The sequence below is a fragment of the Fragaria vesca genome, linkage group LG6 (assembly GCF_000184155.1).
Source record: "Fragaria vesca subsp. vesca linkage group LG6, FraVesHawaii_1.0, whole genome shotgun sequence".
NCBI classification, from domain to species: Eukaryota; Viridiplantae; Streptophyta; class Magnoliopsida; order Rosales; family Rosaceae; genus Fragaria; species Fragaria vesca.
Window position 1 is genome coordinate 26,981,699 of NC_020496.1, and position 7,762 is coordinate 26,989,460.

At 37.9% G+C, this 7,762-nt stretch overlaps 1 pseudogene across 1 annotated transcript in view; it reads right to left on the reverse strand.

Annotated features, from left to right (window-relative positions):
• The window catches only part of LOC101291654, a 19,359-nt pseudogene extending 15,185 nt beyond the window's left edge, over positions 1 to 4,174 (reverse strand). The window contains exons 1-2 of the transcript XR_185123.1: positions 3,955 to 4,174; positions 2,465 to 2,565 (exon numbers count right to left, since the gene is read on the reverse strand). The product of XR_185123.1 is annotated as a callose synthase 7-like (transcript). The remainder of the gene's footprint in view (positions 1 to 2,464; positions 2,566 to 3,954) is intronic.
• Between the last annotated feature and the right edge of the window lie 3,588 nt (positions 4,175 to 7,762).

The window sequence follows — 7,762 nt, forward strand, 5'->3', positions numbered from 1 at the left end:
TTACTTCAATCCACAACTTGATTGCTGTTTTCAACCTAAAGTTCAATGTTGCTCCTTAGCTTAAAAATAATTGGACCATTCCCAGAACTCTAATAGCTTGAATTCCTGGGTCCACTGGTTGTCTATCGTGGTAGAAAAGCCCTGGTTTCAGGAGCTCTTCACTGCATATATTCATTTTGATTTGCACATGGGTGCATTTTTAATGTAGATTACTAGACCATTTCCTAAGTTTAAGTTTTCAAGTTCAGTATCCATCTAAGACCAACAACGTTAAATACTACAAGCTAAAGCAAAAGTAGGACATTAGCAGATCCAAGTATTTTCTGCAGTGTGAACAGTAGTGAAACATTTAACTGATAAAGTATAATAGAATAACAGTTTAATCTTATTTTCTTGTTTCATTGTCTTAATGATATTGAGATTCAGTCTACTAATCATGTGTAGTAAGACCGCAAATCAGACCACTCTTCACAAATAAGAAAAAGAATATGAGAAAGGACCATCTCCAGCAGCAGTGAAAATCAAAAATTGATATATTTATGAAGGTATAAGGTTGTTGGTAATCCTTATATAAAACAAAACACAACCTATGAAGCCTAAAACAATTGAGAGATTAGTCTTACACATCTGAAGAACAAGTTTGAAGAAGTAGAAGAACCAACATGAACTCATGGAACTCAGGTAAAATCATGCATATGCATTTCATGGTTTTTCACTGAGGATAGCAATATTGTCTGCCATCCTAAAAATCTGGGTTTTCAGCTTTTTGATCTTTAGTTCTGTTGTCTTATGTTTAAGTTTCTTTACCCTTGTGGCATTAAATTTATGTTTGGGAAAGATCCTAATTTGAATTTCAAATTGACAACTAGAATATTTAAAAGTCTTGCCTTTATGCTCAATTTAGTCTAGGGTTGAGATCTTTTGTTGTGCCAACCCGTGACCAAATGGTTTGCTGTAATGATGCCCAGATCAGATGTATTTGTCTGAGTCTAGACCAGTTCTTGTTGGCTAAGTCGTGGTCCACTGATGGACTGAGTAAGAGGTTATACAACCTTATTGCTCCATGTTTAAATCAAACTTGTTTTAGGAAAGGTATCACTGTGTCCTTGAGTTGGCTCGTGACAATCATGTTGGATCTGCAGCTGTCTTTATTTGATATCAGAGAAAAGTGGTTTGCTAAACTAATGTGGTATTATGCTTTTGGGAAAAATTTTGCAAAACCTTTTGTCTCTTGCTTTTAAATCAAACATTGTTTAGGATAGTTTTGTTTGTTTCTTTCTTGGCCTAGAACAGCTGTATATGTCCTCTCCCTTTCAGAGTTTGGCCAAAGACAAAAGTCCAAAACTCCTTTCTTGCTTTGGCCCTCGTGCTTGCCCTCTTGTGGCATCTCTTTGGCTTGGGTCTCTCTCTTGTTAGAGCACTCCATCAGCTTATATATATTGAGCAAGGCTGCCTTTGCTCAATGGTTGTCATAATGTAGTTCTACATTTGCTTTGTTGGGTTTCTCCCTTTGTTGGGTTTTTGGTTTTACTTTGCATTGTTCATTAGTCACTAAGTCTTCATTTTGTGATTATAAACCTTAGAGCTGAACAAAACATCTTCTCATAAACTCATTGCATTCTGCATACCATGAGATCATTGGTAGTGCAGCAACCCAAGAAGTGTTCATGAAAGAAGCAGCTGAGGATAGCTGAGTTCTGATGTATCCAGTTGAGGTAGCTGGGTTCATGAAAGAATCAGTTTAGGATAACTGAGTTTCTAAGAGTGAAACTTCTTAGAAGTCTTCAAGAAGAATCAGTTAAGTAATAGCTGAGTTCTGAGTTGAAACTTCTTATACCTTCATATGTAGCCACTTAGAGACAAGAGATGTAGATCTAGACTAGTTTGGGACTAGGTAGGATAACAAGTCGTTGCTGTTTCCTATACTGTAATCTTGTAAGGAGTGAGGTACTCAGAAACAAGAGAGAAAGTATAGATCTAGATTAGTGGGTAGTTTAAGCAGGATAGCAAGTCGTTGATGTATCCCTAGACTATAATCTTGTAAGAAGTGAGTTTTACATAGTGGAAAGGTTTGTCCCTCAAGAGTTAGAAGCATGCAGTTTTTCTCTCTGGTTGCAGGGTTTCTGCGAGTAAAAAAAAATCTTGATGTTCATTGTTATTTTACTGCAACTTTTATTTATTGTCATTGTATATTTGTTATTCAGGATAGCTATAACCCTTGTTATCCCTGAGAACGAATTTATATATCACGTAAAATATCTTACAAAGAATGTATTAAATTATAGCTAGCCTCATCTGAGTCACCTTGCTAGCTATATTTAGCTAGCGAGATAACTAAAAGTCATAATAGCTAAACTTTGGCTAGTCTGCTGGAGCACTAAAAATATTTAAAAAAACTAAATACGCTCTCTAAAATAACTAAAAGCTAAAATAGAGAGTCTATTAAAGTTGCTCTAAGGTGTACCGTTTCGAGTCTCTGCAGAAGATGAGTCTTAAACTGACGAACTCCCTGTCCACTTGACGGTGGATCCATTTTTTGTGCCTCTAGAAATCCATGGAAGCGGCCTGTTTGAACAAAATATATTAATATATAGACAATAAATTCTTTTTCCACTGCCCAACAAGGAAGTACTTTCTGCCAGATCCACAGCATCATATAATACGATCTTAAGAGCAAGTTATGCAGAATATGCTGAGAACACTAAGATTCTATCCTCATTGAATAAAGAAACTAATAAACTCTTCTTAAAATGTCATACAGGTGTTATGATTACCCATCATATCTTGTCCTTGCTACATTTTAGAATCATTTTTAACTACCATCAAGGAAATGCTGTCTACCATTTTCAAAGCATAATATAAATTCATGGTACAAAAACTGATAGTTCTAAGCTAATTAAGAAGGATATTGAAGCAAAGAACATTAAGATTCTATAATTTTAGATATAAATATATTCATTTAGAAATGATCGGAATATAAATTAAGCTCATATTCTTAGTCATACTTTCATCTCCTAGTTATTGTTTACAGTCCAGAAGCAGTAACAGTTCACTCACTAGCCCCCCAAATAACTTCCTCTCTTAGTGATTGGTAGTTGCATCTCAAACTCTACAAAAGCAACTTTACAAGGAGGTTACAATAGACAACCACCAAACATTATGAAGAGCATCTCAAAGCAGCCACTAACATCACGAATAGTGTCAGGTAGACAGCGTCAATTCGGTAGCCCACCACTCTAAAGTAAGCAAAATAGCGGACAAGAAACACATGATGGGAGTTTTGGAACTTCCCTGTAAACTATTTACACCTTAATCTTTGGCTACAATACGAAATTCCTATAGCACGAGGAGAATCTGGAGTTACTTTGGGATAATACTGAGCTTTCAGCTTCTCTTTGGTCAGGCATTCTGAAGGCATCCTTGCTTTAACAAGAAAGCCTTGCACATCGGAGAACTATATAAATCAACAAGACATCAATCCTGACAACAAGTACCAGCTATATGGATTCCCAATTGCAGTCTATCCTCAGAACATACACATATCCAACTCAACTGCAAGCCTACTAGTGTCCCTAAATTGACAGTATCCGTCCGCCACTTCTCTTCCCCTTTGCCAGGACCTAAGACTGATTGAGGCAAAAGAACATCATGTCCCCAAAAACTATTCTTCAAAATTCCTTATAATTTCCTTCAAAGGAACTCGATTCCAATTCCATCAACCTAGCTACCATTACACTACTCCTATTCCTTTGCTAAAACTATCAAACTAAGCAGGAACATCTTTCCTAAACAATGAACAAATTCCATCAACATATATTTATCATTTGCATATACATAACTCAACTAAAAAATCACTACTATCAACTCTAAAAAGTAAAAACAACAACGAAATGGCAAACCAATTAGACAAAACTACTTAAACTAGCATAAGAGGGTCAAAAAGAATTGACATACATAGATAAGCAACCCTAGGGTTGTCCTCCTCAATCTCATTGGCAACCCTGAAAATGGGAGCAATAGAAGAAAGGCAGGAGGGCACAACTTCCCTGTCCAAAGCATCGTCGCCTTTCGTCTGAAAGTCCACAACTCTAGCAGCCATTCTCGTCATCCCCCTCGACAGCGACCTCTGCCGCCCCGACGAGTTCGGCGCCTTGGTCCCGCTCGAGCTCGCCATTCCTTCAATACTAGTCTCCTCACTGATTCTGATGAAAATGAGAGGTGTCATCTGTTTTGGAGGGTTTTATGTAGAGAAGGGTGTGATGATACTTTGGGAGAAGAGGGGCAAAGTGGGGAATTGGAAGTGTTTTTGTTTTGGAGCTTCTTTTGTGAGTGCTTTTGCTTTACATTTCTTAAGAGCGGAGAGGTTTGAGGGATAAACAAATCTGCCATCGCCATTGCTTTTTCTCTCTTTCTGTCTATCTGGGTCTTTTTCTTCTTTTTCGCTTCTTTCTTTGTTTTAAAAATGGTGGAGTTTTTTGCTTGCCCCGGAAGTTTTACAGGGCGGGAACTGTGCATGGGAGAAAGAGAGCGGCGGGCCACCACCAACACTCTTTTTTTTTTTTTTTTTTTTTAATTGACCTAAAAGGCAAGTAGTTGATAAAGCATTACAAGTTTACAACACTACAAGATTTGGGGAAAATGTGAAATGCAAACCTGTGCTCAAACCAAGTGTTCTTTGGAGTGTCGGGGATGGTAGACATGTCAACATTTGGCGAGACAAATGGATTCCTGAGTGTTCACTGTTCACAATATTTGATTCAAAAACCACCAAACTGTGTGTTTGAGCTTGTGTCGGATGTCATTGACACTAACTAACGACCTGAGGTTGCTCAAAGGTCCTGTGTCTTCCTTTAAGTGAACGAAACTTGGGGGACAAGCTTTGTTGAAGCCCTGAAAAGCGTAGTTTTTACTCAGGTTAAAACGGCATTTGAAGAAAGAGAAGTGCGCTAAATTGATGATGATGATATGGTCCTGGTGGAAGAACAGGAGCAATATGCTATGGAATAATACGAATCAAAACTCCTCATGATTTGATGCAGGGAGCTTTAGCTTGGTTGGTTTCAACAAGGCAAGAACTGTGTCAAAGCAAACTCAGATCGACAACCAAGCAATGCTGGAGCCTACAACACTATGGAGATGTAAACTAAATGTCGACGGCAGTTTTTTACCTTCAATTACTCATCCTTGAACCGTGGAACCGGGGGTCGTACTAAGAGATGATAAGGGTAATTTCAAAGCAGCTTTTGCTATCCCTATATTTTCAGTGGCTTCAGCGGAACAGGTGGAATTATGTGCCAGGTTTAAAGCAGCTTGAAACAATGAAGATTATCAATGTGGTAAGGGACTATATGGAAGCCATTACAAACATCTCAGATGTGCAAAGTATGCATCTTGGATTGGAGGGCCTTCTGCAAGATATTAGAGCTGCAATCTCTCTATACCAGGTATGTCTGCAACATGCAAGTAGAGATTGTAACAGGGGTAGCACATTGGCTTGCAAACACTGCATATGAGGATACCAATAGATCAGTTTGGCTAGACAACCCACCTATATGTATTCTTGATATTCTAAAGCATGATGTACCTAACCTGGGTGGCTAATATGCGCCCAGTGTTTCAATATATTAACACCATTCCAAGGAATTAAAGAACATTTGGGAATAATATATCATAAACCATAGTGACAAAAAGCTCTGCATTCTTTTATTACTTCAGGATTTATGTACCATTAATATACACTCTCATCACGTATACATTGTTGAAAACATCCATATGAGAATCTTCTACATGTAAACTGGGTGTGTATAATACGACTCACAGGATGATTAACTTTTGCAGTGATGGAAAGCATTCATTGCAGAATGTGCCTCTAGCAGTCCTGCGATACAACTCTGCACATGAACCAAAGGCAAAAGTCGGTAGGATCCACATATCTGCAGTAGAAATGGTAGTACAGGACAACAGGTGAGCCACCATGTTCATTTGAACTTCGTCTGAAGTGCATTAGTCTAGAATCATTTGCATTTCTGCATCAGCATTCTCGAAACCTCTTCTTCAGAGACAAGATAACAATGAGAGCTACATGAGTTTTCCTTATACGGACTTGGTCGCAACGCCTGCATTGTACAAAAAAGTCAAATTAATGTCTGAATGTCTTCCCTTCTTAAATGATAGAATCCCATAATTTAATGAAAAAGTTTCCAGGCTTTGTAGGAGAGAAAAAACAAGATTAAATGTCAGCACAATGGAATAAAATAAGAACCAGACCTGATTATTTGAACTTGTCACAGTAGCCCATTGACGAGGATGCTGTGGCCCCACTCCAGCGTGGCTGATGAATGCAATTGTTGTTGATTGTTCCCGTCGGCGATTAGTGTGGGGGTGGCAATTCTCTCATGAACCACAACACAAAAGCTGAGGGTACCCAAGAGCCTGAAGATAGAAGGGAAGATAATACTTGATGACTAACTTTTTTATTTTTGGTCAAAAATACTTGATGACAAACTTGAAAAGCAAAATTGCAAGCAGCTGAAAATGGAAGATAGTATTACCTATAAAATAGTACAGCATCAGGAAAACTAGCGCTTTCCCGCCATATGCTTTTTTCAGACTCCAAGGATCATATAGCTGGCAAAGAATTAAAGTGAATGGTAAACATGAAAGAAGTGGCACAAAGCAGTAAGTAAGATCGTTCCTTACTGCCAAGGGCTGCCAGATGACACAGCCTTGGACTTGGCTGCGGTTTTGCGCATGGTGATTCTGCCCCCACCGAAGATGTTAGATGCAGCTGGACTAAGCTGCGCAGCTTGGCCAGCTAGAGAAGGAGAAAACAGAGCCATTGTTGACGCAGCCATTTGAGAAAAATGTATCTAGTCTGGTTAGACTTGGATAATGGGATGTGATGGCTGTTTGTTTTGTGATGGTAAGAGACCTTGGTGGGCATATTTATAGCTCTGGTGATAGGGATTATGCATTATCTGTGTGATATCTTTATCTCTATTCTCATTGGTGAAAATGAAGTTCAAAGATTTTCAATATATCTTCATGGAGAAAATCTTCTACTCTGATATCTTTATCTCTACTCTCATGTGATTCTTTCTAGTTGGCATCAGATGTTCCACTTGTTTAGTTCAGAAAATCTGAAAGACAATGAAGAGATTATCTCATTGTTTTCATTTATTTTTAAGTTTAGATACTTTCATCTGTAGCCAGTAGTATTTCCAAGTAATGACACATTCATTTCCAGTTGGCTTGTGATTTTATATGGTGTTGAGAGCATCAACATATATGCTTTGATCTCAGTCCAATAGACTTTTGGTAAGCAATCGGCAAGTCAATGAGACCAAAGGATTATAGGATAGCAGGGAAATATTTACATGTGAGAATCTGTGAACACTGAATCTAACAAGAATTTAGTATTTTAATTATGACACAGAAATTGATCTTACTGTACAAAGAAAATCCTTGAAACTAATTTCATTGTTGATATGAATGGTGCAGACCACATCCACAATATCATGATTGTAAAATCATTACTACTGAGATACAAATCTGAACTGGAAAGATTTTTATGCAGGGAAGTAGGATTCTGAAGTTGAATTACTAGTATACTGGGGTTCTATGTATTTTAGTCGAAACAGAACTGAACTACAAAGTGATCGATTCTCAAGTGCTGAGCCTGTCGAATACATACTCATCCTAACCTCATTTGGCTTCATTGAGCGTAAACTAAATGATATAACCTTATTTTCCAGTACTAGAG